Source organism: Schistocerca gregaria, chromosome 2, assembly GCF_023897955.1.
Source record: "Schistocerca gregaria isolate iqSchGreg1 chromosome 2, iqSchGreg1.2, whole genome shotgun sequence".
In the NCBI taxonomy this organism is placed as follows: Eukaryota; Metazoa; Arthropoda; class Insecta; order Orthoptera; family Acrididae; genus Schistocerca; species Schistocerca gregaria.
This window is the reverse complement of record NC_064921.1, coordinates 715,642,984-715,670,250: the sequence shown is the minus strand read 5'-3', so window position 1 is coordinate 715,670,250 and position 27,267 is coordinate 715,642,984. Positions and strand designations below refer to the sequence as shown.

The 27,267-nt window shown below is 48.7% G+C and overlaps 24 non-coding genes across 24 annotated transcripts; 10 read left to right on the top strand and 14 right to left on the bottom strand.

The window, feature by feature from the left end:
- The first annotated feature begins 91 nt into the window (after nt 1–91).
- Trnav-uac (transfer RNA valine (anticodon UAC)) lies at nt 92–164 on the top strand. Its single transcript has one exon. It is a non-coding gene; the product is annotated as a tRNA-Val (tRNA).
- Nucleotides 165–800: 636 nt separating this feature from the next.
- On the bottom strand, nt 801–872 carry Trnap-ugg (transfer RNA proline (anticodon UGG)). Its single transcript has one exon. It is a non-coding gene; the product is annotated as a tRNA-Pro (tRNA).
- A 1,789-nt stretch (nt 873–2,661) lies between these two features.
- On the bottom strand, nt 2,662–2,733 carry Trnap-cgg (transfer RNA proline (anticodon CGG)). The gene has a single exon. It is a non-coding gene; the product is annotated as a tRNA-Pro (tRNA).
- A 221-nt stretch (nt 2,734–2,954) lies between these two features.
- Nucleotides 2,955–3,027, top strand: Trnav-uac (transfer RNA valine (anticodon UAC)). The gene has a single exon. It is a non-coding gene; the product is annotated as a tRNA-Val (tRNA).
- A 2,497-nt stretch (nt 3,028–5,524) lies between these two features.
- On the bottom strand, nt 5,525–5,596 carry Trnap-cgg (transfer RNA proline (anticodon CGG)). The gene has a single exon. It is a non-coding gene; the product is annotated as a tRNA-Pro (tRNA).
- Nucleotides 5,597–5,817: 221 nt separating this feature from the next.
- Nucleotides 5,818–5,890, top strand: Trnav-uac (transfer RNA valine (anticodon UAC)). Its single transcript has one exon. It is a non-coding gene; the product is annotated as a tRNA-Val (tRNA).
- A 2,497-nt stretch (nt 5,891–8,387) lies between these two features.
- Nucleotides 8,388–8,459, bottom strand: Trnap-cgg (transfer RNA proline (anticodon CGG)). Its single transcript has one exon. It is a non-coding gene; the product is annotated as a tRNA-Pro (tRNA).
- Nucleotides 8,460–8,680: 221 nt separating this feature from the next.
- On the top strand, nt 8,681–8,753 carry Trnav-uac (transfer RNA valine (anticodon UAC)). The gene has a single exon. It is a non-coding gene; the product is annotated as a tRNA-Val (tRNA).
- A 2,790-nt stretch (nt 8,754–11,543) lies between these two features.
- Trnav-uac (transfer RNA valine (anticodon UAC)) lies at nt 11,544–11,616 on the top strand. The gene has a single exon. It is a non-coding gene; the product is annotated as a tRNA-Val (tRNA).
- Nucleotides 11,617–12,251: 635 nt separating this feature from the next.
- On the bottom strand, nt 12,252–12,323 carry Trnap-ugg (transfer RNA proline (anticodon UGG)). The gene has a single exon. It is a non-coding gene; the product is annotated as a tRNA-Pro (tRNA).
- A 1,735-nt stretch (nt 12,324–14,058) lies between these two features.
- On the bottom strand, nt 14,059–14,130 carry Trnap-cgg (transfer RNA proline (anticodon CGG)). The gene has a single exon. It is a non-coding gene; the product is annotated as a tRNA-Pro (tRNA).
- A 221-nt stretch (nt 14,131–14,351) lies between these two features.
- Trnav-uac (transfer RNA valine (anticodon UAC)) lies at nt 14,352–14,424 on the top strand. The gene has a single exon. It is a non-coding gene; the product is annotated as a tRNA-Val (tRNA).
- A 635-nt stretch (nt 14,425–15,059) lies between these two features.
- Nucleotides 15,060–15,131, bottom strand: Trnap-ugg (transfer RNA proline (anticodon UGG)). Its single transcript has one exon. It is a non-coding gene; the product is annotated as a tRNA-Pro (tRNA).
- Nucleotides 15,132–18,113: 2,982 nt separating this feature from the next.
- On the bottom strand, nt 18,114–18,185 carry Trnap-cgg (transfer RNA proline (anticodon CGG)). The gene has a single exon. It is a non-coding gene; the product is annotated as a tRNA-Pro (tRNA).
- Nucleotides 18,186–18,406: 221 nt separating this feature from the next.
- Nucleotides 18,407–18,479, top strand: Trnav-uac (transfer RNA valine (anticodon UAC)). Its single transcript has one exon. It is a non-coding gene; the product is annotated as a tRNA-Val (tRNA).
- A 635-nt stretch (nt 18,480–19,114) lies between these two features.
- On the bottom strand, nt 19,115–19,186 carry Trnap-ugg (transfer RNA proline (anticodon UGG)). Its single transcript has one exon. It is a non-coding gene; the product is annotated as a tRNA-Pro (tRNA).
- A 1,795-nt stretch (nt 19,187–20,981) lies between these two features.
- Trnap-cgg (transfer RNA proline (anticodon CGG)) lies at nt 20,982–21,053 on the bottom strand. The gene has a single exon. It is a non-coding gene; the product is annotated as a tRNA-Pro (tRNA).
- Nucleotides 21,054–21,274: 221 nt separating this feature from the next.
- Trnav-uac (transfer RNA valine (anticodon UAC)) lies at nt 21,275–21,347 on the top strand. The gene has a single exon. It is a non-coding gene; the product is annotated as a tRNA-Val (tRNA).
- A 635-nt stretch (nt 21,348–21,982) lies between these two features.
- Nucleotides 21,983–22,054, bottom strand: Trnap-ugg (transfer RNA proline (anticodon UGG)). The gene has a single exon. It is a non-coding gene; the product is annotated as a tRNA-Pro (tRNA).
- A 1,796-nt stretch (nt 22,055–23,850) lies between these two features.
- Nucleotides 23,851–23,922, bottom strand: Trnap-cgg (transfer RNA proline (anticodon CGG)). Its single transcript has one exon. It is a non-coding gene; the product is annotated as a tRNA-Pro (tRNA).
- A 221-nt stretch (nt 23,923–24,143) lies between these two features.
- Trnav-uac (transfer RNA valine (anticodon UAC)) lies at nt 24,144–24,216 on the top strand. The gene has a single exon. It is a non-coding gene; the product is annotated as a tRNA-Val (tRNA).
- A 635-nt stretch (nt 24,217–24,851) lies between these two features.
- Nucleotides 24,852–24,923, bottom strand: Trnap-ugg (transfer RNA proline (anticodon UGG)). Its single transcript has one exon. It is a non-coding gene; the product is annotated as a tRNA-Pro (tRNA).
- A 1,796-nt stretch (nt 24,924–26,719) lies between these two features.
- Nucleotides 26,720–26,791, bottom strand: Trnap-cgg (transfer RNA proline (anticodon CGG)). Its single transcript has one exon. It is a non-coding gene; the product is annotated as a tRNA-Pro (tRNA).
- A 221-nt stretch (nt 26,792–27,012) lies between these two features.
- On the top strand, nt 27,013–27,085 carry Trnav-uac (transfer RNA valine (anticodon UAC)). The gene has a single exon. It is a non-coding gene; the product is annotated as a tRNA-Val (tRNA).
- Nucleotides 27,086–27,267: the final 182 nt, after the last annotated feature.

The window sequence follows — 27,267 nt, the reverse complement described above, 5'->3', positions numbered from 1 at the left end:
ATCGGACGGAGCTCGTAGCCGATGCCCTTGCTTACGCAGGAAAAATCTGTTGGAACTACGGTTTTCCAGGTAGTACAACGGCAAAACCGTCGTTTCCGTGGTGTAGCGGTTATCACGTCTGCTTTACACGCAGAAGGTCCCCGGTTCGATCCCGGGCGGAAGCACGACTTTTTTTAAACCCGTTATCGGATTCCATTTCCGAGATAACGTCACGTCTGCGTATGCAGGGATAATAAATGTCGTGTGCTACACCGATATCGCGTTATTTTACTGTCAAATGCTCTTGCTCCCATAGTGCACCGGTATTCAGTAACTCAGAACGCTCGTAGCCCCATTCTGGCCGGCAAAATTTAGTATCCATTTCTTCAAGACTACTTCAAGTTCGCTTCATACTGGCTTTCCTGAGCTCTTTGCACTCGCCTTGTCACAACTCTCTTGAAGCGTGAACGTAACTAATAGTGAGAAACTCTTAACTACGCTCAGTCTTGTATCCCACGCTTTGGTTGACGTTGTCGCTAATCAGATGAAGGTAGACTGCTCCACGATTGAGCTTCGTCTCCAATCACGGTGCACACGTTCTGCAAAGACAACCTTTGTTTTCCGTTGCATGCAAGATTACTGTCGGCTCTTCTACAGAAATCGACCTATGTAATTTACTGGTATCCGATTCTTGCCATATCAAACGGTCCCCTCATGACCGTAGGGCCACACACAGCGTGCTGCGGCACGCATCTGTTCTTCATTGCAGAGCTACAAACGTGGGTGAGCTCCACCTACTCTTCAGCACGGTCAAAACGATAGGGCTCGTCCGGGATTTGAACCCGGGACCTCCTCCACCCAAAGCAGGAATCATACCCCTAGACCAACGAGCCACCTGCTGCTAGCAGTGAAGGTAATCCCAAGCAGTCCACCTCCGAGGAACACAAACTTTCATGTAAATCAGGAAGAAAAGCGCTTTCTGAAGGCAGCGCCCACCACTGATGGAAAGAATATTAAAGGCAATGAATGTAGAGTGAATAATTTCATCGCGCTCTGCAGATGAACAGACGGTGGTGTTTCACTTTCGTCATGTGGTTTCTCAGTGTCAAGGGAAGGCAAATGCACTAAACAAAAGAACACCGGGAATCCGAAACACCAACTCATAACGAAAAGATAGCGGAATATACTGCAAGCAAAACTTCCAAACACGACTCCTGAAGGCGTCTGTGCCTTAAGAATTGTTCCGTGCAGCAATGATCATCTACGAAGAGCCAACTGTATGTGTCGCTCCACCACGCAAATTTTTTTGATATAGTTTTACCTAAATTTCCATTACCTGTTCTTTACAAGAATACCGTGTGGCTTTCAACTGGTCTGCTTCGTCCAGCAGCGATAGTAGTAAGTAAACCGACCACAGTATCATTAGAAGTAGGTCAGACACAAAAATCCGAGTTGCTCTGTAGCTCATGTTATTCTGCTTTCAAATGCAATTGTATGGCTGGGAGTAGTGGCGTACTCCTGTAATGCAGGCGTCCGGGAGGCCGTTGCTGTGGGAGACATCTGGGAACAACTACAGATACGGCCGTGTCATTAGCTCAGGAACGACCGCGATGCTCTTATCGAGCTCTGCAGATTGACCAGACTGCAGTGCGGAATTTTCGGCTAGTGGTGGCTCGGGGTTAAGAGAAGTCGGGAGCTATGAGCAAAACTACATCGGGAAACCGAAACAGACGACTCATAACGAAAAGATTGCGGAATGTACTGCAAAAGCAAACGTTGGAGAAGACGAACTCTGAAGCCGTCGGTGCTTTAACAATCATTCCGTGCAGCAACGATAATCTGGGAAGAGCGAAGGGTGGGTTCCGCTCGACCACACAACAAAATTTTATATAATGTTCTACTTGTTCTAAATTTGCGTTTCCAGATCATCAGTAAAATACTGTGTGATTTACACCTGGCTTGCTTCTTCGAAAAGCGATATTAAGAAATACATCGACTGCAACGTCATTAGGGGTCGCGGATCCGGGCGCCGGCGCGCCAGCCGCGGCCTGTCGGGGCTGCTGGTGCCTCCATGTAGAGCTACCGCTGGGCCCGGGCTCCTTGCCGCTAACGAAGTGATTGCTTTTGGTGACATCATTTGCAATAGCGACTGCGCGAATTGGCGGTAGCTCTTACGGAAAGCAAGAGTAGCTGATGCTACCGAGGACTCGGCCGCGTTCATTGCCGACGACTTCTTGGGCTCTTATTCATGGTGGCATTCAGACAGGCAAGGGTGCTGTCGATTGTTAGGTACGAATGCGAAATTCCTGCATTGTGCGTTTCCGCAAAGTGATTTTTACGCCAAAGTTGCGATCGTCCTCAAGTTGTGTAACGTGTGGAGCTCACAGCGTAGCAGTTTCGTGGTGTAGCGGTTATCACGTCTGCCAACACGCAGAACGTCACCGGTTCGATTCCGGGCGGAAACACATTTTCGTCGCACTCAACAAGACACTTGCTACAATCTCTACGGTGAACATTTAAATCAATTTCAAACGTCCAACCACCAGGCTGCAGATGGCTCAAATGATACATGAAACTCTTTCAGAAGCGGCTACTTGGTTTTTGTGCTTACCTGGAGGGCTGGAAATGCGCGGAACAGCCGCCGGCATGCCAGTAGTCGCCACACGTTTGCACGAAACGCAAGGGCTCGTCCGGGATTTGAACCCGGGACCTCCTGCACCCGAAGCAGGGATCATACCCCGAGACCAACGAGCCTTCTCGATGCACATGAGTAACGCCTCCGTTCTTGGTATCACCGTGCAGAGCTACTGCTCACCCAGCGTTCTCCCTGGCTGTTGCGGTTTGATTGTTTTTATCGTTGTCTTTTACTATAGCAACTTCTAGAATCGGACGGAGCTCGTAGCCGATGCCCTTGCTTACGCAGGAAAAATCTGTTGGAACTACGGTTTTCCAGGTAGTACAACGGCAAAACCGTCGTTTCCGTGGTGTAGCGGTTATCACGTCTGCTTTACACGCAGAAGGTCCCCGGTTCGATCCCGGGCGGAAGCACGACTTTTTTTAAACCCGTTATCGGATTCCATTTCCGAGATAACGTCACGTCTGCGTATGCAGGGATAATAAATGTCGTGTGCTACACCGATATCGCGTTATTTTACTGTCAAATGCTCTTGCTCCCATAGTGCACCCGTATTCAGTAACTCAGAACGCTCGTAGCCCCATTCTGGCCGGCAAAATTTAGTATCCATTTCTTCAAGACTACTTCAAGTTCGCTTCATACTGGCTTTCCTGAGCTCTTTGCACTCGCCTTGTCACAACTCTCTTGAAGCGTGAACGTAACTAATAGTGAGAAACTCTTAACTACGCTCAGTCTTGTATCCCACGCTTTGGTTGACGTTGTCGCTAATCAGATGAAGGTAGACTGCTCCACGATTGAGCTTCGTCTCCAATCACGGTGCACACGTTCTGCAAAGACAACCTTTGTTTTCCGTTGCATGCAAGATTACTGTCGGCTCTTCTACAGAAATCGACCTATGTAATTTACTGGTATCCGATTCTTGCCATATCAAACGGTCCCCTCATGACCGTAGGGCCACACACAGCGTGCTGCGGCACGCATCTGTTCTTCATTGCAGAGCTACAAACGTGGGTGAGCTCCACCTACTCTTCAGCACGGTCAAAACGATAGGCCTCGTCCGCGATTTGAACCCGGGACCTCCTGCACCCAAAGCAGGAATCATACCCCTAGACCAACGAGCCACCTGCTGCTAGCAGTGAAGGTAATCCCAAGCAGTCCACCTCCGAGGAACACAAACTTTCATGTAAATCAGGAAGAAAAGCGCTTTCTGAAGGCAGCGCCCACCACTGATGGAAAGAATATTAAAGGCAATGAATGTAGAGTGAATAATTTCATCGCACTCTGCAGATGAACAGACGGTGGTGTTTCACTTTCGTCATGTGGTTTCTCAGTGTCAAGGGAAGGCAAATGCACTAAACAAAAGAACACCGGGAATCCGAAACACCAACTCATAACGAAAAGATAGCGGAATATACTGCAAGCAAAACTTCCAAACACGACTCCTGAAGGCGTCTGTGCCTTAAGAATTGTTCCGTGCAGCAATGATCATCTACGAAGAGCCAACTGTATGTGTCGCTCCACCACGCAAATTTTTTTGATATAGTTTTACCTAAATTTCCATTACCTGTTCTTTACAAGAATACCGTGTGGCTTTCAACTGGTCTGCTTCGTCCAGCAGCGATAGTAGTAAGTAAACCGACCACAGTATCATTAGAAGTAGGTCAGACACAAAAATCCGAGTTGCTCTGTAGCTCATGTTATTCTGCTTTCAAATGCAATTGTATGGCTGGGAGTAGTGGCGTACTCCTGTAATGCAGGCGTCCGGGAGGCCGTTGCTGTGGGAGACATCTGGGAACAACTACAGATACGGCCGTGTCATTAGCTCAGGAACGACCGCGATGCTCTTATCGAGCTCTGCAGATTGACCAGACTGCAGTGCGGAATTTTCGGCTAGTGGTGGCTCGGGGTTAAGAGAAGTCGGGAGCTGTGAGCAAAACTACATCGGGAAACCGAAACAGACGACTCATAACGAAAAGATTGCGGAATGTACTGCAAAAGCAAACGTTGGAGAAGACGAACCCTGAAGCCGTCGGTGCTTTAACAATCATTCCGTGCAGCAACGATAATCTGGGAAGAGCGAAGGGTGGTTACCGCTCGACCACACAACAAAATTTTATATAATGTTCTACTTGTTCTAAATTTGCGTTTCCAGATCATCAGTAAAATACTGTGTGATTTACACCTGGCTTGCTTCTTCGAAAAGCGATATTAAGAAATACATCGACTGCAACGTCATTAGGGGTCGCGGGTCCGGGCGCCGGCGCGCCAGCGGCGGCTTGTCGGGGCTGCTGGTGCCTCCATGTAGAGCTACCGCTGGGCCCGGGCTCCTTGCCGCTAACGAAGTGATTGCTTTTGGTGACATCATTTGCAATAGCGACTGCGCGAATTGGCGGTAGCTCTTACGGAAAGCAAGAGTAGCTGATGCTACCGAGGACTCGGCCGCGTTCATTGCCGACGACTTCTTGGGCTCTTATTCATGGTGGCATTCAGACAGGCAAGGGTGCTGTCGATTGTTAGGTACGAATGCGAAATTCCTGCATTGTGCGTTTCCGCAAAGTGATTTTTACGCCAAAGTTGCGATCGTCCTCAAGTTGTGTAACGTGTGGAGCTCACAGCGTAGCAGTTTCGTGGTGTAGCGGTTATCACGTCTGCCAACACGCAGAACGTCACCGGTTCGATTCCGGGCGGAAACACATTTTCGTCGCACTCAACAAGACACTTGCTACAATCTCTACGGTGAACATTTAAATCAATTTCAAACGTCCAACCACCAGGCTGCAGATGGCTCAAATGATACATGAAACTCTTTCAGAAGCGGCTACTTGGTTTTTGTGCTTACCTGGAGGGCTGGAAATGCGCGGAACAGCCGCCGGCATGCCAGTAGTCGCCACACGTTTGCACGAAACGCAAGGGCTCGTCCGGGATTTGAACCCGGGACCTCCTGCACCCGAAGCAGGGATCATACCCCGAGACCAACGAGCCTTCTCGATGCACATGAGTAACGCCTCCGTTCTTGGTATCACCGTGCAGAGCTACTGCTCACCCAGCGTTCTCCCTGGCTGTTGCGGTTTGATTGTTTTTATCGTTGTCTTTTACTATAGCAACTTCTAGAATCGGACGGAGCTCGTAGCCGATGCCCTTGCTTACGCAGGAAAAATCTGTTGGAACTACGGTTTTCCAGGTAGTACAACGGCAAAACCGTCGTTTCCGTGGTGTAGCGGTTATCACGTCTGCTTTACACGCAGAAGGTCCCCGGTTCGATCCCGGGCGGAAGCACGACTTTTTTTAAACCCGTTATCGGATTCCATTTCCGAGATAACGTCACGTCTGCGTATGCAGGGATAATAAATGTCGTGTGCTACACCGATATCGCGTTATTTTACTGTCAAATGCTCTTGCTCCCATAGTGCACCCGTATTCAGTAACTCAGAACGCTCGTAGCCCCATTCTGGCCGGCAAAATTTAGTATCCATTTCTTCAAGACTACTTCAAGTTCGCTTCATACTGGCTTTCCTGAGCTCTTTGCACTCGCCTTGTCACAACTCTCTTGAAGCGTGAACGTAACTAATAGTGAGAAACTCTTAACTACGCTCAGTCTTGTATCCCACGCTTTGGTTGACGTTGTCGCTAATCAGATGAAGGTAGACTGCTCCACGATTGAGCTTCGTCTCCAATCACGGTGCACACGTTCTGCAAAGACAACCTTTGTTTTCCGTTGCATGCAAGATTACTGTCGGCTCTTCTACAGAAATCGACCTATGTAATTTACTGGTATCCGATTCTTGCCATATCAAACGGTCCCCTCATGACCGTAGGGCCACACACAGCGTGCTGCGGCACGCATCTGTTCTTCATTGCAGAGCTACAAACGTGGGTGAGCTCCACCTACTCTTCAGCACGGTCAAAACGATAGGCCTCGTCCGCGATTTGAACCCGGGACCTCCTGCACCCAAAGCAGGAATCATACCCCTAGACCAACGAGCCACCTGCTGCTAGCAGTGAAGGTAATCCCAAGCAGTCCACCTCCGAGGAACACAAACTTTCATGTAAATCAGGAAGAAAAGCGCTTTCTGAAGGCAGCGCCCACCACTGATGGAAAGAATATTAAAGGCAATGAATGTAGAGTGAATAATTTCATCGCACTCTGCAGATGAACAGACGGTGGTGTTTCACTTTCGTCATGTGGTTTCTCAGTGTCAAGGGAAGGCAAATGCACTAAACAAAAGAACACCGGGAATCCGAAACACCAACTCATAACGAAAAGATAGCGGAATATACTGCAAGCAAAACTTCCAAACACGACTCCTGAAGGCGTCTGTGCCTTAAGAATTGTTCCGTGCAGCAATGATCATCTACGAAGAGCCAACTGTATGTGTCGCTCCACCACGCAAATTTTTTTGATATAGTTTTACCTAAATTTCCATTACCTGTTCTTTACAAGAATACCGTGTGGCTTTCAACTGGTCTGCTTCGTCCAGCAGCGATAGTAGTAAGTAAACCGACCACAGTATCATTAGAAGTAGGTCAGACACAAAAATCCGAGTTGCTCTGTAGCTCATGTTATTCTGCTTTCAAATGCAATTGTATGGCTGGGAGTAGTGGCGTACTCCTGTAATGCAGGCGTCCGGGAGGCCGTTGCTGTGGGAGACATCTGGGAACAACTACAGATACGGCCGTGTCATTAGCTCAGGAACGACCGCGATGCTCTTATCGAGCTCTGCAGATTGACCAGACTGCAGTGCGGAATTTTCGGCTAGTGGTGGCTCGGGGTTAAGAGAAGTCGGGAGCTGTGAGCAAAACTACATCGGGAAACCGAAACAGACGACTCATAACGAAAAGATTGCGGAATGTACTGCAAAAGCAAACGTTGGAGAAGACGAACCCTGAAGCCGTCGGTGCTTTAACAATCATTCCGTGCAGCAACGATAATCTGGGAAGAGCGAAGGGTGGTTACCGCTCGACCACACAACAAAATTTTATATAATGTTCTACTTGTTCTAAATTTGCGTTTCCAGATCATCAGTAAAATACTGTGTGATTTACACCTGGCTTGCTTCTTCGAAAAGCGATATTAAGAAATACATCGACTGCAACGTCATTAGGGGTCGCGGGTCCGGGCGCCGGCGCGCCAGCGGCGGCTTGTCGGGGCTGCTGGTGCCTCCATGTAGAGCTACCGCTGGGCCCGGGCTCCTTGCCGCTAACGAAGTGATTGCTTTTGGTGACATCATTTGCAATAGCGACTGCGCGAATTGGCGGTAGCTCTTACGGAAAGCAAGAGTAGCTGATGCTACCGAGGACTCGGCCGCGTTCATTGCCGACGACTTCTTGGGCTCTTATTCATGGTGGCATTCAGACAGGCAAGGGTGCTGTCGATTGTTAGGTACGAATGCGAAATTCCTGCATTGTGCGTTTCCGCAAAGTGATTTTTACGCCAAAGTTGCGATCGTCCTCAAGTTGTGTAACGTGTGGAGCTCACAGCGTAGCAGTTTCGTGGTGTAGCGGTTATCACGTCTGCCAACACGCAGAACGTCACCGGTTCGATTCCGGGCGGAAACACATTTTCGTCGCACTCAACAAGACACTTGCTACAATCTCTACGGTGAACATTTAAATCAATTTCAAACGTCCAACCACCAGGCTGCAGATGGCTCAAATGATACATGAAACTCTTTCAGAAGCGGCTACTTGGTTTTTGTGCTTACCTGGAGGGCTGGAAATGCGCGGAACAGCCGCCGGCATGCCAGTAGTCGCCACACGTTTGCACGAAACGCAAGGGCTCGTCCGGGATTTGAACCCGGGACCTCCTGCACCCGAAGCAGGGATCATACCCCGAGACCAACGAGCCTTCTCGATGCACATGAGTAACGCCTCCGTTCTTGGTATCACCGTGCAGAGCTACTGCTCACCCAGCGTTCTCCCTGGCTGTTGCGGTTTGATTGTTTTTATCGTTGTCTTTTACTATAGCAACTTCTAGAATCGGACGGAGCTCGTAGCCGATGCCCTTGCTTACGCAGGAAAAATCTGTTGGAACTACGGTTTTCCAGGTAGTACAACGGCAAAACCGTCGTTTCCGTGGTGTAGCGGTTATCACGTCTGCTTTACACGCAGAAGGTCCCCGGTTCGATCCCGGGCGGAAGCACGACTTTTTTTAAACCCGTTATCGGATTCCATTTCCGAGATAACGTCACGTCTGCGTATGCAGGGATAATAAATGTCGTGTGCTACACCGATATCGCGTTATTTTACTGTCAAATGCTCTTGCTCCCATAGTGCACCCGTATTCAGTAACTCAGAACGCTCGTAGCCCCATTCTGGCCGGCAAAATTTAGTATCCATTTCTTCAAGACTACTTCAAGTTCGCTTCATACTGGCTTTCCTGAGCTCTTTGCACTCGCCTTGTCACAACTCTCTTGAAGCGTGAACGTAACTAATAGTGAGAAACTCTTAACTACGCTCAGTCTTGTATCCCACGCTTTGGTTGACGTTGTCGCTAATCAGATGAAGGTAGACTGCTCCACGATTGAGCTTCGTCTCCAATCACGGTGCACACGTTCTGCAAAGACAACCTTTGTTTTCCGTTGCATGCAAGATTACTGTCGGCTCTTCTACAGAAATCGACCTATGTAATTTACTGGTATCCGATTCTTGCCATATCAAACGGTCCCCTCATGACCGTAGGGCCACACACAGCGTGCTGCGGCACGCATCTGTTCTTCATTGCAGAGCTACAAACGTGGGTGAGCTCCACCTACTCTTCAGCACGGTCAAAACGATAGGCCTCGTCCGCGATTTGAACCCGGGACCTCCTGCACCCAAAGCAGGAATCATACCCCTAGACCAACGAGCCACCTGCTGCTAGCAGTGAAGGTAATCCCAAGCAGTCCACCTCCGAGGAACACAAACTTTCATGTAAATCAGGAAGAAAAGCGCTTTCTGAAGGCAGCGCCCACCACTGATGGAAAGAATATTAAAGGCAATGAATGTAGAGTGAATAATTTCATCGCACTCTGCAGATGAACAGACGGTGGTGTTTCACTTTCGTCATGTGGTTTCTCAGTGTCAAGGGAAGGCAAATGCACTAAACAAAAGAACACCGGGAATCCGAAACACCAACTCATAACGAAAAGATAGCGGAATATACTGCAAGCAAAACTTCCAAACACGACTCCTGAAGGCGTCTGTGCCTTAAGAATTGTTCCGTGCAGCAATGATCATCTACGAAGAGCCAACTGTATGTGTCGCTCCACCACGCAAATTTTTTTGATATAGTTTTACCTAAATTTCCATTACCTGTTCTTTACAAGAATACCGTGTGGCTTTCAACTGGTCTGCTTCGTCCAGCAGCGATAGTAGTAAGTAAACCGACCACAGTATCATTAGAAGTAGGTCAGACACAAAAATCCGAGTTGCTCTGTAGCTCATGTTATTCTGCTTTCAAATGCAATTGTATGGCTGGGAGTAGTGGCGTACTCCTGTAATGCAGGCGTCCGGGAGGCCGTTGCTGTGGGAGACATCTGGGAACAACTACAGATACGGCCGTGTCATTAGCTCAGGAACGACCGCGATGCTCTTATCGAGCTCTGCAGATTGACCAGACTGCAGTGCGGAATTTTCGGCTAGTGGTGGCTCGGGGTTAAGAGAAGTCGGGAGCTGTGAGCAAAACTACATCGGGAAACCGAAACAGACGACTCATAACGAAAAGATTGCGGAATGTACTGCAAAAGCAAACGTTGGAGAAGACGAACCCTGAAGCCGTCGGTGCTTTAACAATCATTCCGTGCAGCAACGATAATCTGGGAAGAGCGAAGGGTGGTTACCGCTCGACCACACAACAAAATTTTATATAATGTTCTACTTGTTCTAAATTTGCGTTTCCAGATCATCAGTAAAATACTGTGTGATTTACACCTGGCTTGCTTCTTCGAAAAGCGATATTAAGAAATACATCGACTGCAACGTCATTAGGGGTCGCGGGTCCGGGCGCCGGCGCGCCAGCGGCGGCTTGTCGGGGCTGCTGGTGCCTCCATGTAGAGCTACCGCTGGGCCCGGGCTCCTTGCCGCTAACGAAGTGATTGCTTTTGGTGACATCATTTGCAATAGCGACTGCGCGAATTGGCGGTAGCTCTTACGGAAAGCAAGAGTAGCTGATGCTACCGAGGACTCGGCCGCGTTCATTGCCGACGACTTATTGGGCTCTTATTCATGGTGGCATTCAGACAGGCAAGGGTTCTGTCGATTGTTAGGTACGAATGCGAAATTCCTGCATTGTGCGTTTCCGCAAAGTGATTTTTACGCCAAAGTTGCGATCGTCACATGTGGAGCTCACAGCGTAGCAGTATCCGTGGTGCAGCGGTTATCACGTCTGCCAACACGCAGAACGTCACCGGTTCGATTCCGGGCGGAAACACATTTTCGTCGCACTCAACAAGACACTTGCTACAATCTCTACGGTGAACATTTAAATCAATTTCAAACGTCCAACCACCAGGCTGCAGATGGCTCAAATGATACATGAAACTCTTTCAGAAGCGGCTACTTGGTTTTTGTGCTTACCTGGAGGGCTGGAAATGCGCGGAACAGCCGCCGGCATGCCAGTAGTCGCCACACGTTTGCACGAAACGCAAGGGCTCGTCCGGGATTTGCGTCCGGGATTTGAACCCGGGACCTCCTGCACCCGAAGCAGGGATCATACCCCGAGACCAACGAGCCTTCTCGATGCACAGGAGTAACGCCTCCGTTCTTGGTATCACCGTGCAGAGCTACTGCTCACCCAGCGTTCTCCCTGGCTGTTGCGGTTTGATTGTTTTTATCGTTGTCTTTTACTATAGCAACTTCTAGAATCGGACGGAGCTCGTAGCCGATGCCCTTGCTTACGCAGGAAAAATCTGTTGGAACTACGGTTTTCCAGGTAGTACAACGCAAAACCGTCGTTTCCGTGGTGTAGCGGTTATCACGTCTGCTTTACACGCAGAAGGTCCCCGGTTCGATCCCGGGCGGAAGCACGACTTTTTTTAAACCCGTTTTCGGATTCCATTTCCGAGATAACGTCACGTCTGCGTATGCAGGGATAATAAATGTCGTATGCTACACCGATATTGCGTTATTTTACTGTCAAATGCTCTTGCTCCCATAGTGCACCGGTATTCAGTAACTCAGAACGCTCGTAGCCCCATTCTGGCCGGCAAAATTTAGTATCCATTTCTTCAAGACTACTTCAAGTTCGCTTCATACTGGCTTTCCTGAGCTCTTTGCACTCGCCTTGTCACAACTCTCTTGAAGCGTGAACGTAACTAATAGTGAGAAACTCTTAACTACGCTCAGTCTTGTATCCCACGCTTTGGTTGACGTTGTCGCTAATCAGATGAAGGTAGACTGCTCCACGATTGAGCTTCGTCTCCAATCACGGTGAACACGTTCTGCAAAGACAACCTTTGTTTTCCGTAGCATGCAAGATTACTGTCGGCTCTTCTACAGAAATCGACCTATGTAATTTACTGGTATCAGATTCTTGCCATATCAAACGTCCCTTCATGACCGTAGGGCCACACACAGCGTGCTGCGGCACGCATCTCTTCTTCATTGCAGAGCTACAAACGTGGGTGAGCTACACCTACTCTTCAGCACCGTCAAAACGGTAGGGCTCGTCCGGGATTTGAACCCGGGACCTCCTGCACCCAAAGCAGGAATCATACCCCTAGACCAACGAGCCACCTGCTACTAGCAGTGAAGGTAATCCCAAGCAGTCCACCTCCGAGGAACACAAACTTTCATGTAAATCAGGAAGAAAAGCGCTTTCTGAAGGCAGCGCCCACCACTGATGGCAAGAATATTAAAGGCAATGAATGTAGAGTGAATAATTTCATCGCGCTCTGCAGATGAACAGACGGTGGTGTTTCACTTTCGTCATGTGGTTTCTCAGTGTCAAGGGAAGGCAAATGCACTAAACAAAAGAACACCGGGAATCCGAAACACCAACTCATAACGAAAAGATAGCGGAATATACTGCAAGCAAAACTTCCAAACACGACTCCTGAAGGCGTCGGTGCCTTAAGAATTATTCCGTGCAGCAATGATCATCTACGAAGAGCCAACTGTATGTGTCGCTCCACCACGCAACTTTTTTTGATATCGTTTTACCTAAATTTCCATTACCTGTTCTTTACAAGAATACCGTGTGGCTTTCAACTGGTCTGCTTCGTCCAGCAGCGATAGTAGTAAGTAAACCGACCACAGTATCATTAGAAGTAGGTCAGACACAAAAATCGGAGTTGCTCTGTAGCTCATGTTATTCTGCTTTCAAATGCAATTGTATGGCTGGGAGTAGTGTCGTACTCCTGTAATGCAGGCGTCCGGGAGGCCGTTGCTGTGGGAGACATCTGGGAACAACTACAGATACGGCCGTTTCATTAGCTCAGGAACGACCGCGATGCTCTTATCGAGCTCTGCAGATAGACCAGACTGCAGTGCGGAATTTTCGGCTAGTGGTGGCTCGGGGTTAAGAGAAGTCGGGAGCTGTGAGCAAAACTACATCGGGAAACCGAAACAGACGACTCATAACGAAAAGATTGCGGAATGTACTGCAAAAGCAAACGTTGGAGAAGACGAACTCTGAAGCCGTCTGTGCTTTAACAAACATTCCGTGCAGCAACGATAATCTGGGAAGAGCGAAGGGTGGGTACCGCTCGACCACACAACAAAATTTTATATAATGTTCTACTTGTTCTAAATTTGCGTTTCCAGATCATCAGTAAAATACTGTGTGATTTACACCTGGCTTGCTTCTTCGAAAAGCGATATTAAGAAATACATCGACTGCAACGTCATTAGGGGTCGCGGGTCGCTACCGCTGGGCCCGGGCTCCTTGCCGCTAACGAAGTGATTGCTTTTGGTGACATCATTTGCAATAGCGACTGCGCGAATTGACGGTAGCTCTTACGGAAAGCAAGAGTAGCTGATGCTACCGAGGACTCGGCCGCGTTCATTGCCGACGACTTCTTGGGCTCTTATTCATGGTGGCATTCAGACAGGCTAGGGTGCTGTCGATTGTTAGGTACGAATGCGAAATTCCTGCATTGTGCGTTTCCGCAAAGTGATTTTTACGCCAAAGTTGCGATCGTCCTCAAGTTGTGTCACATGTGGAGCTCACAGCGTAGCAGTTTCCGTGGTGTAGCGGTTATCACGTCTGCCAACACGCAGAACGTCACCGGTTCGATTCCGGGCGGAAACACATTTTTGTCGCACTCAACAAGACACTTGCTACAATCTCTACGGTGAACATTTAAATCAATTTCAAACGTCCAACCACCAGGCTGCAGATGGCTCAAATGATACATGAAACTCTTTCAGAAGCGGCTACTTGGTTTTTGTGCTTACCTGGAGGGCTGGAAATGCGCGGAACAGCCGCCGGCATGCCAGTAGTCGCCACACGTTTGCACGAAACGCAAGGGCTCGTCCGGGATTTGAACCCGGGACCTCCTGCACCCGAAGCAGGGATCATACCCCGAGACCAACGAGCCTTCTCGATGCACATGAGTAACGCCTCCGTTCTTGGTATCACCGTGCAGAGCTACTGCTCACCCAGCGTTCTCCCTGGCTGTTGCGGTTTGATTGTTTTTATCGTTGTCCTTTACTATAGCAACTTCTAGAATCGGACGGAGCTCGTAGCCGATGCCCTTGCTTACGCAGGAAAAATCTGTTGGAACTACGGTTTTCCAGGTAGTACAACGGCAAAACCGTCGTTTCCGTGGTGTAGCGGTTATCACGTCTGCTTTACACGCAGAAGGTCCCCGGTTCGATCCCGGGCGGAAGCACGACTTTTTTTAAACCCGTTTTCGGATTCCATTTCCGAGATAACGTCACGTCTGCGTATGCAGGGATAATAAATGTCGTATGCTACACCGATATCGCGTTATTTTACTGTCAAATGCTCTTGCTCCCATAGTGCACCGGTATTCAGTAACTCAGAACGCTCGTAGCCCCATTCTGGCCGGCAAAATTTAGTATCCATTTCTTCAAGACTACTTCAAGTTCGCTTCATACTGGCTTTCCTGAGCTCTTTGCACTCGCCTTGTCACAACTCTCTTGAAGCGTGAACGTAACTAATAGTGAGAAACTCTTAACTACGCTCAGTCTTGTATCCCACGCTTTGGTTGACGTTGTCGCTAATCAGATGAAGGTAGACTGCTCCACGATTGAGCTTCGTCTCCAATCACGGTGCACACGTTCTGCAAAGACAACCTTTGTTTTCCGTAGCATGCAAGATTACTGTCGGCTCTTCTACAGAAATCGACCTATGTAATTTACTGGTATCAGATTCTTGCCATATCAAACGTCCCTTCATGACCGTAGGGCCACACACAGCGTGCTGCGGCACGCATCTCTTCTTCATTGCAGAGCTACAAACGTGGGTGAGCTACACCTACTCTTCAGCACCGTCAAAACGGTAGGGCTCGTCCGGGATTTGAACCCGGGACCTCCTGCACCCAAAGCAGGAATCATACCCCTAGACCAACGAGCCACCTGCTGCTAGCAGTGAAGGTAATCCCAAGCAGTCCACCTCCGAGGAACACAAACTTTCATGTAAATCAGGAAGAAAAGCGCTTTCTGAAGGCAGCGCCCACCACTGATGGCAAGAATATTAAAGGCAATGAATGTAGAGTGAATAATTTCATCGCGCTCTGCAGATGAACAGACGGTGGTGTTTCACTTTCGTCATGTGGTTTCTCAGTGTCAAGGGAAGGCAAATGCACTAAACAAAAGAACACCGGGAATCCGAAACACCAACTCATAACGAAAAGATAGCGGAATATACTGCAAGCAAAACTTCCAAACACGACTCCTGAAGGCGTCGGTGCCTTAAGAATTATTCCGTGCAGCAATGATCATCTGCGAAGAGCCAACTGTATGTGTCGCTCCACCACGCAACTTTTTTTGATATCGTTTTACCTAAATTTCCATTACCTGTTCTTTACAAGAATACCGTGTGGCTTTCAACTGGTCTGCTTCGTCCAGCAGCGATAGTAGTAAGTAAACCGACCACAGTATCATTAGAAGTAGGTCAGACACAAAAATCGGAGTTGCTCTGTAGCTCATGTTATACTGCTTTCAAATGCAATTGTATGGCTGGGAGTAGTGGCGTACTCCTGTAATGCAGGCGTCCGGGAGGCCGTTGCTGTGGGAGACATCTGGGAACAACTACAGATACGGCCATTTCATTAGCTCAGGAACGACCGCGATGCTCTTATCGAGCTCTGCAGATCGACCAGACTGCAGTGCGGAATTTTCGGCTAGTGGTGGCTCGGGGTTAAGAGAAGTCGGGAGCTGTGAGCAAAACTACATCGGGAAACCGAAACAGACGACTCATAACGAAAAGATTGCGGAATGTACTGCAAAAGCAAACGTTGGAGAAGACGAACTCTGAAGCCGTCGGTGCTTTAACAAACATTCCGTGCAGCAACGATAATCTGGGAAGAGCGAAGGGTGGGTACCGCTCGACCACACAACAAAATTTTATATAATGTTCTACTTGTTCTAAATTTGCGTTTCCAGATCATCAGTAAAATACTGTGTGATTTACACCTGGCTTGCTTCTTCGAAAAGCGATATTAAGAAATACATCGACTGCAACGTCATTAGGGGTCGCGGGTCCGGGCGCCGGCGCGCCAATGGCGGCCTGTCGGGGCTGCTGGTGCCTCCATGTAGAAGCTACCGCTGGGCCCGGGCTCCTTGCCGCTAACACGTAATCGGCATGGCTTCAGAAAACATCGCTCTTGTGCAACGCAGCTAGCTCTTTATTCGCACGAAGTAATGGCCGCTATCGACAGGGGATCTCAAGTTGATTCCGTATTTCTAGATTTCCGGAAAGCTTTTGACACCGTTCCTCACAAGCGACTTCTAATCAAGCTGCGGAGCTATGGGGTATCGTCTCAGTTGTGCGACTGGATTCGTGATTTCCTGTCAGGAAGGTCGCAGTTCGTAGTAATAGACGGCAAATCATCGAGTAAAACTGAAGTGATATCAGGTGTTCCCCAGGGAAGCGTCCTGGGACCTCTACTGTTCCTGATCTATATAAATGACCTGGGTGACAATCTGAGCAGTTCTCTTAGGTTGTTCGCAGATGATGCTGTAATTTACCGTCTAGTAAGGTCATCCGAAGACCAGTATCAGCTGCAAAGCGATTTAGAAAAGATTGCTGTATGGTGTGTCAGGTGGCAGTTGACGCTAAATAACGAAAAGTGTGAGATGATCCACATGAGTTCCAAAAGAAATCCGTTGGAATTCGATTACTCGATAAATAGTACAATTCTCAAGGCTGTCAATTCAACTAAGTACCTGGGTGTTAAAATTACAAACAACTTCAGTTGGAAGGACCACATAGATAATATTGTCGGGAAGGCGAGCCAAAGGTTGCGTTTCATTGGCAGGACACTTAGAAGATGCAACAAGTCCACTAAAGAGACAGCTTACACTACACTCGTTCGTCCTCTGTTAGAATATTGCTGCGCGGTGTGGGATCCTTACCAGGTGGGATTGACGGAGGACATCGAAAGGGTGCAAAGAAGGGCAGCTCGTTTTGTATTATCGCGTTATAGGGGAGAGAGTGTGGCAGATATGATACACGAGTTGGGATGGAAGTCATTACAGCATAGACGTTTTTCGTCGCGGCGAGACCTTTTTACGAAATTTCAGTCACCAACTTTCTCTTCCGAATGCGAAAATATTTTGTTGAGCCCAACCTACATAGGTAGGAATGATCATGAAAATAAAATAAGAGAAATCAGAGCTCGAACAGAAAGGTTTAGGTGTTCGTTTTTCCCGCTCGCTGTTCGGGAGTGGAATAGTAGAGAGATAGTATGATTGTGGTTCGATGAACCCTCTGCCACGCACTTAAATGTGAATTGCAGAGTAGTCATGTAGATGTAGATGTAGAAGTGATTGCTTTTGGTGACATCATTTGCAATAGCGACTGCGCGAATTGACGGTAGCTCTTACGGAAAGCAAGAGTAGCTGATGCTACCGAGGACTCGGCCGCGTTCATTGCCGACGACTTCTTGGGCTCTTATTCATGGTGGCATTCAGACAGGCAAGGGTGCTGTCGATTGTTAGGTACGAATGCGAAATTCCTGCATTGTGCGTTTCCGCAAAGTGATTTTTACGCCAAAGTTGCGATCGTCCTCAAGTTGTGTCACATGTGGAGCTCACAGCGTAGCAGTTTCCGTGGTGTAGCGGTTATCACGTCTGCCAACACGCAGAACGTCACCGGTTCGATTCCGGGCGGAAACACATTTTTGTCGCACTCAACAAGACACTTGCTACAATCTCTACGGTGAACATTTAAATCAATTTCAAACGTCCAACCACCAGGCTGCAGATGGCTCAAATGATACATGAAACTCTTTCAGAAGCGGCTACTTGGTTTTTGTGCTTACCTGGAGGGCTGGAAATGCGCGGAACAGCCGCCGGCATGCCAGTAGTCGCCACACGTTTGCACGAAACGCAAGGGCTCGTCCGGGATTTGAACCCGGGACCTCCTGCACCCGAAGCAGGGATCATACCCCGAGACCAACGAGCCTTCTCGATGCACATGAGTAACGCCTCCGTTCTTGATATCACCGTGCAGAGCTACTGCTCACCCAGCGTTCTCCCTGGCTGTTGCGGTTTGATTGTTTAAACCGTTGTCTTTTACTATAGCAACTTCTAGAATCGGACGGAGCTCGTAGCCGATGCCCTTGCTTACGCAGGAAAAATCTGTTGGAACTACGGTTTTCCAGGTAGTACAACGGCAAAACCGTCGTTTCCGTGGTGTAGCGGTTATCACGTCTGCTTTACACGCAGAAGGTCCCCGGTTCGATCCCGGGCGGAAGCACGACTTTTTTTAAACCCGTTTTCGGATTCCATTTCCGAGATAACGTCACGTCTGCGTATGCAGGGATAATAAATGTCGTATGCTACACCGATATCGCGTTATTTTACTGTCAAATGCTCTTGCTCCCATAGTGCACCGGTATTCAGTAACTCAGAACGCTCGTAGCCCCATTCTGGCCGGCAAAATTTAGTATCCATTTCTTCAAGACTACTTCAAGTTCGCTTCATACTGGCTTTCCTGAGCTCTTTGCACTCGCCTTGTCACAACTCTCTTGAAGCGTGAACGTAACTAATAGTGAGAAACTCTTAACTACGCTCAGTCTTGTATCCCACGCTTTGGTTGACGTTGTCGCTAATCAGATGAAGGTAGACTGCTCCACGATTGAGCTTCGTCTCCAATCACGGTGCACACGTTCTGCAAAGACAACCTTTGTTTTCCGTAGCATGCAAGATTACTGTCGGCTCTTCTACAGAAATCGACCTATGTAATTTACTGGTATCAGATTATTGCCACATCAAACGTTCCTTCATGACCGTAGGGCCACACACAGCGTGCTGCGGCACGCATCTCTTCTTCATTGCAGAGCTACAAACGTGGGTGAGCTACACCGACTCTTCAGCACGGTCAAAACGGTAGGGCTCGTCCGGGATTTGAACCCGGGACCTCCTGCACCCAAAGCAGGAATCATACCGCTAGACCAACGAGCCACCTGCTGCTAGCAATGAAGGTAATCCCAAGCAGTCCACCTCCGAGGAACACAAACTTTCATGTAAATCAGGAAGAAAAGCGCTTTCTGAAGGCAGCGCCCACCACTGATGGCAAGAATATTAAAGGCAATGAATGTAGAGTGAATAATTTCATCGCGCTCTGCAGATGAACAGACGGTGGTGTTTCACTTTCGTCATGTGGTTTCTCAGTGTCAAGGGAAGGCAAATGCACTAAACAAAAGAACACCGGGAATCCGAAACACCAACTCATAACGAAAAGATAGCGGAATATACTGCAAGCAAAATTTCCAAACACGACTCCTGAAGGCGTCGGTGCCTTAAGAATTATTCCGTGCAGCAATGATCATCTACGAAGAGCCAACTGTATGTGTCGCTCCACCACGCAACTTTTTTTGATATCGTTTTACCTAAATTTCCATTACCTGTTCTTTACAAGAATACCGTGTGGCTTTCAACTGGTCTGCTTCGTCCAGCAGCGATAGTAGTAAGTAAACCGACCACAGTATCATTAGAAGTAGGTCAGACACAAAAATCGGAGTTGCTCTGTAGCTCATGTTATTCTGCTTTCAAATGCAATTGTATGGCTGGGAGTAGTGGCGTACTCCTGTAATGCAGGCGTCCGGGAGGCCGTTGCTGTGGGAGACATCTGGGAACAACTACAGATACGGCCGTTTCATTAGCTCAGGAACGACCGCGATGCTCTTATCGAGCTCTGCAGATAGACCAGACTGCAGTGCGGAATTTTCGGCTAGTGGTGGCTCGGGGTTAAGAGAAGTCGGGAGCTGTGAGCAAAACTACATCGGGAAACCGAAACAGACGACTCATAACGAAAAGATTGCGGAATGTACTGCAAAAGCAAACGTTGGAGAAGACGAACTCTGAAGCCGTCGGTGCTTTAACAAACATTCCGTGCAGCAACGATAATCTGGGAAGAGCGAAGGGTGGGTACCACTCGACCACACAACAAAATTTTATATAATGTTCTACTTGTTCTAAATTTGCGTTTCCAGATTTCAGTAAAATACTGTGTGATTTACACCTGGCTTGCTTCTTCGAAAAGCGATATTAAGAAATACATCGACTGCAACGGCATTAGGGGTCGCGGGTCCGGGCGCCGGCGCGCCAGCGGCGGCCTGTCGGGGCTGCTGGTGCCTCCATCTAGAGCTACTGCTACCGCTGGCCCCGGGCTCCTTGCCGCTAACGAAGTGATTGTTTTTGGTGACATCATTTGCAATAGCGACTGCGCGAATTGACGGTAGCTCTTACGGAAAGCAAGAGTAGCTGATGCTACCGAGGACTCGGCCGCGTTCATTGCCGACGACTTCTTGGGCTCTTATTCATGGTGGCATTCAGACAGGCAAGGGTGCTGTCGATTGTTAGGTACGAATGCGAAATTCCTGCATTGTGCGTTTCCGCAAAGTGATTTTTACGCCAAAGTTGCGATCGTCCTCAAGTTGTGTCACATGTGGAGCTCACAGCGTAGCAGTTTCCGTGGTGTAGCGGTTATCACGTCTGCCAACACGCAGAACGTCACCGGTTCGATTCCGGGCGGAAACAAATTTTTGTCGCACTCAACAAGACACTTGCTACAATCTCTACGGTGAACATTTAAATCAATTTCAAACGTCCAACCACCAGGCTGCAGATGGCTCAAATGATACATGAAACTCTTTCAGAAGCGGCTACTTGGTTTTTGTGCTTACCTGGAGGGCTGGAAATGCGCGGAACAGCCGCCGGCATGCCAGTAGTCGCCACACGTTTGCACGAAACGCAAGGGCTCGTCCGGGATTTGAACCCGGGACCTCCTGCACCCGAAGCAGGGATCATACCCCGAGACCAACGAGCCTTCTCGATGCACATGAGTAACGCCTCCGTTCTTGATATCACCGTGCAGAGCTACTGCTCACCCAGCGTTCTCCCTGGCTGTTGCGGTTTGATTGTTTAAACCGTTGTCTTTTACTATAGCAACTTCTAGAATCGGACGGAGCTCGTAGCCGATGCCCTTGCTTACGCAGGAAAAATCTGTTGGAACTACGGTTTTCCAGGTAGTACAACGGCAAAACCGTCGTTTCCGTGGTGTAGCGGTTATCACGTCTGCTTTACACGCAGAAGGTCCCCGGTTCGATCCCGGGCGGAAGCACGACTTTTTTTAAACCCGTTTTCGGATTCCATTTCCGAGATAACGTCACGTCTGCGTATGCAGGGATAATAAATGTCGTATGCTACACCGATATCGCGTTATTTTACTGTCAAATGCTCTTGCTCCCATAGTGCACCGGTATTCAGTAACTCAGAACGCTCGTAGCCCCATTCTGGCCGGCAAAATTTAGTATCCATTTCTTCAAGACCACTTCAAGTTCGCTTCATACTGGCTTTCCTGAGCTCTTTGCACTCGCCTTGTCACAACTCTCTTGAAGCGTGAACGTAACTAATAGTGAGAAACTCTTAACTACGCTCAGTCTTGTATCCCACGCTTTGGTTGACGTTGTCGCTAATCAGATGAAGGTAGACTGCTCCACGATTGAGCTTCGTCTCCAATCACGGTGCACACGTTCTGCAAAGACAACCTTTGTTTTCCGTAGCATGCAAGATTACTGTCGGCTCTTCTACAGAAATCGACCTATGTAATTTACTGGTATCAGATTATTGCCACATCAAACGTTCCTTCATGACCGTAGGGCCACACACAGCGTGCTGCGGCACGCATCTCTTCTTCATTGCAGAGCTACAAACGTGGGTGAGCTACACCGACTCTTCAGCACGGTCAAAACGGTAGGGCTCGTCCGGGATTTGAACCCGGGACCTCCTGCACCCAAAGCAGGAATCATACCGCTAGACCAACGAGCCACCTGCTGCTAGCAATGAAGGTAATCCCAAGCAGTCCACCTCCGAGGAACACAAACTTTCATGTAAATCAGGAAGAAAAGCGCTTTCTGAAGGCAGCGCCCACCACTGATGGCAAGAATATTAAAGGCAATGAATGTAGAGTGAATAATTTCATCGCGCTCTGCAGATGAACAGACGGTGGTGTTTCACTTTCGTCATGTGGTTTCTCAGTGTCAAGGGAAGGCAAATGCACTAAACAAAAGAACACCGGGAATCCGAAACACCAACTCATAACGAAAAGATAGCGGAATATACTGCAAGCAAAATTTCCAAACACGACTCCTGAAGGCGTCGGTGCCTTAAGAATTATTCCGTGCAGCAATGATCATCTACGAAGAGCCAACTGTATGTGTCGCTCCACCACGCAACTTTTTTTGATATCGTTTTACCTAAATTTCCATTACCTGTTCTTTACAAGAATACCGTGTGGCTTTCAACTGGTCTGCTTCGTCCAGCAGCGATAGTAGTAAGTAAACCGACCACAGTATCATTAGAAGTAGGTCAGACACAAAAATCGGAGTTGCTCTGTAGCTCATGTTATTCTGCTTTCAAATGCAATTGTATGGCTGGGAGTAGTGGCGTACTCCTGTAATGCAGGCGTCCGGGAGGCCGTTGCAGTGGGAGACATCTGGGAACAACTACAGATACGGCCGTTTCATTAGCTCAGGAACGACCGCGATGCTCTTATCGAGCTCTGCAGATAGACCAGACTGCAGTGCGGAATTTTCGGCTAGTGGTGGCTCGGGGTTAAGATAAGTCGGGAGCTGTGAGCAAAACTACATCGGGAAACCGAAACAGACGACTCATAACGAAAAGATTGCGGAATGTACTGCAAAAGCAAACGTTGGAGAAGACGAACTCTGAAGCCGTCGGTGCTTTAACAAACATTCCGTGCAGCAACGATAATCTGGGAAGAGCGAAGGGTGGGTACCACTCGACCACACAACAAAATTTTATATAATGTTCTACTTGTTCTAAATTTGCGTTTCCAGATCATCAGTAAAATACTGTGTGATTTACACCTGGCTTGCTTCTTCGAAAAGCGATATTAAGAAATACATCGACTGCAACGGCATTAGGGGTCGCGGGTCCGGGCGCCGGCGCGCCAGCGGCGGCCTGTCGGGGCTGCTGGTGCCTCCATCTAGAGCTACTGCTACCGCTGGCCCCGGGCTCCTTGCCGCTAACGAAGTGATTGTTTTTGGTGACATCATTTGCAATAGCGACTGCGCGAATTGACGGTAGCTCTTACGGAAAGCAAGAGTAGCTGATGCTACCGAGGACTCGGCCGCGTTCATTGCCGACGACTTCTTGGGCTCTTATTCATGGTGGCATTCAGACAGGCAAGGGTGCTGTCGATTGTTAGGTACGAATGCGAAATTCCTGCATTGTGCGTTTCCGCAAAGTGATTTTTACGCCAAAGTTGCGATCGTCCTCAAGTTGTGTCACATGTGGAGCTCACAGCGTAGCAGTTTCCGTGGTGTAGCGGTTATCACGTCTGCCAACACGCAGAACGTCACCGGTTCGATTCCGGGCGGAAACAAATTTTTGTCGCACTCAACAAGACACTTGCTACAATCTCTACGGTGAACATTTAAATCAATTTCAAACGTCCAACCACCAGGCTGCAGATGGCTCAAATGATACATGAAACTCTTTCAGAAGCGGCTACTTGGTTTTTGTGCTTACCTGGAGGGCTGGAAATGCGCGGAACAGCCGCCGGCATGCCAGTAGTCGCCACACGTTTGCACGAAACGCAAGGGCTCGTCCGGGATTTGAACCCGGGACCTCCTGCACCCGAAGCAGGGATCATACCCCGAGACCAACGAGCCTTCTCGATGCACATGAGTAACGCCTCCGTTCTTGATATCACCGTGCAGAGCTACTGCTCACCCAGCGTTCTCCCTGGCTGTTGCGGTTTGATTGTTTAAACCGTTGTCTTTTACTATAGCAACTTCTAGAATCGGACGGAGCTCGTAGCCGATGCCCTTGCTTACGCAGGAAAAATCTGTTGGAACTACGGTTTTCCAGGTAGTACAACGGCAAAACCGTCGTTTCCGTGGTGTAGCGGTTATCACGTCTGCTTTACACGCAGAAGGTCCCCGGTTCGATCCCGGGCGGAAGCACGACTTTTTTTAAACCCGTTTTCGGATTCCATTTCCGAGATAACGTCACGTCTGCGTATGCAGGGATAATAAATGTCGTATGCTACACCGATATCGCGTTATTTTACTGTCAAATGCTCTTGCTCCCATAGTGCACCGGTATTCAGTAACTCAGAACGCTCGTAGCCCCATTCTGGCCGGCAAAATTTAGTATCCATTTCTTCAAGACTACTTCAAGTTCGCTTCATACTGGCTTTCCTGAGCTCTTTGCACTCGCCTTGTCACAACTCTCTTGAAGCGTGAACGTAACTAATAGTGAGAAACTCTTAACTACGCTCAGTCTTGTATCCCACGCTTTGGTTGACGTTGTCGCTAATCAGATGAAGGTAGACTGCTCCACGATTGAGCTTCGTCTCCAATCACGGTGCACACGTTCTGCAAAGACAACCTTTGTTTTCCGTAGCATGCAAGATTACTGTCGGCTCTTCTACAGAAATCGACCTATGTAATTTACTGGTATCAGATTATTGCCACATCAAACGTTCCTTCATTACCGTAGGGCCACACACAGCGTGCTGCGGCACGCATCTCTTCTTCATTGCAGAGCTACAAACGTGGGTGAGCTACACCGACTCTTCAGCACGGTCAAAACGGTAGGGCTCGTCCGGGATTTGAACCCGGGACCTCCTGCACCCAAAGCAGGAATCATACCGCTAGACCAACGAGCCACCTGCTGCTAGCAATGAAGGTAATCCCAAGCAGTCCACCTCCGAGGAACACAAACTTTCATGTAAATCAGGAAGAAAAGCGCTTTCTGAAGGCAGCGCCCACCACTGATGGCAAGAATATTAAAGGCAATGAATGTAGAGTGAATAATTTCATCGCGCTCTGCAGATGAACAGACGGTGGTGTTTCACTTTCGTCATGTGGTTTCTCAGTGTCAAGGGAAGGCAAATGCACTAAACAAAAGAACACCGGGAATCCGAAACACCAACTCATAACGAAAAGATAGCGGAATATACTGCAAGCAAAATTTCCAAACACGACTCCTGAAGGCGTCGGTGCCTTAAGAATTATTCCGTGCAGCAATGATCATCTACGAAGAGCCAACTGTATGTGTCGCTCCACCACGCAACTTTTTTTGATATCGTTTTACCTAAATTTCCATTACCTGTTCTTTACAAGAATACCGTGTGGCTTTCAACTGGTCTGCTTCGTCCAGCAGCGATAGTAGTAAGTAAACCGACCACAGTATCATTAGAAGTAGGTCAGACACAAAAATCGGAGTTGCTCTGTAGCTCATGTTATTCTGCTTTCAAATGCAATTGTATGGCTGGGAGTAGTGGCGTACTCCTGTAATGCAGGCGTCCGGGAGGCCGTTGCTGTGGGAGACATCTGGGAACAACTACAGATACGGCCGTTTCATTAGCTCAGGAACGACCGCGATGCTCTTATCGAGCTCTGCAGATAGACCAGACTGCAGTGCGGAATTTTCGGCTAGTGGTGGCTCGGGGTTAAGATAAGTCGGGAGCTGTGAGCAAAACTACATCGGGAAACCGAAACAGACGACTCATAACGAAAAGATTGCGGAATGTACTGCAAAAGCAAACGTTGGAGAAGACGAACTCTGAAGCCGTCGGTGCTTTAACCAACATTCCGTGCAGCAACGATAATCTGGGAAGAGCGAAGGGTGGGTACCACTCGACCACACAACAAAATTTTATATAATGTTCTACTTGTTCTAAATTTGCGTTTCCAGATCATCAGTAAAATACTGTGTGATTTACACCTGGCTTGCTTCTTCGAAAAGCGATATTAAGAAATACATCGACTGCAACGGCATTAGGGGTCGCGGGTCCGGGCGCCGGCGCGCCAGCGGCGGCCTGTCGGGGCTGCTGGTGCCTCCATCTAGAGCTACTGCTACCGCTGGCCCCGGGCTCCTTGCCGCTAACGAAGTGATTGCTTTTGGTGACATCATTTGCAATAGCGACTGCGCGAATTGACGGTAGCTCTTACGGAAAGCAAGAGTAGCTGATGCTACCGAGGACTCGGCCGCGTTCATTGCCGACGACTTCTTGGGCCCTTATTCATGGTGGCATTCAGACAGGCAAGGGTGCTGTCGATTGTTAGGTACGAATGCGAAATTCCTGCATTGTGCGTTTCCGCAAAGTGATTTTTACGCCAAAGTTGCGATCGTCCTCAAGTTGTGTCACATGTGGAGCTCACAGCGTAGCAGTTTCCGTGGTGTAGCGGTTATCACGTCTGCCAACACGCAGAACGTCACCGGTTCGATTCCGGGCGGAAACACATTTTTGTCGCACTCAACAAGACACTTGCTACAATCTCTACGGTGAACATTTAAATCAATTTCAAACGTCCAACCACCAGGCTGTAGATGGCTCAAATGATACATGAAACTCTTTCAGAAGCGGCTACTTGGTTTTTGTGCTTACCTGGAGGGCTGGAAATGCGCGGAACAGCCGCCGGCATGCCAGTAGTCGCCACACGTTTGCACGAAACGCAAGGGCTCGTCCGGGATTTGAACCCGGGACCTCCTGCACCCGAAGCAGGGATCATACCCCGAGACCAACGAGCCTTCTCGATGCACATGAGTAACGCCTCCGTTCTTGATATCACCGTGCAGAGCTACTGCTCACCCAGCGTTCTCCCTGGCTGTTGCGGTTTGATTGTTTAAACCGTTGTCTTTTACTATAGCAACTTCTAGAATCGGACGGAGCTCGTAGCCGATGCCCTTGCTTACGCAGGAAAAATCTGTTGGAACTACGGTTTTCCAGGTAGTACAACGGCAAAACCGTCGTTTCCGTGGTGTAGCGGTTATCACGTCTGCTTTACACGCAGAAGGTCCCCGGTTCGATCCCGGGCGGAAGCACGACTTTTTTTAAACCCGTTTTCGGATTCCATTTCCGAGATAACGTCACGTCTGCGTATGCAGGGATAATAAATGTCGTATGCTACACCGATATCGCGTTATTTTACTGTCAAATGCTCTTGCTCCCATAGTGCACCGGTATTCAGTAACTCAGAACGCTCGTAGCCCCATTCTGGCCGGCA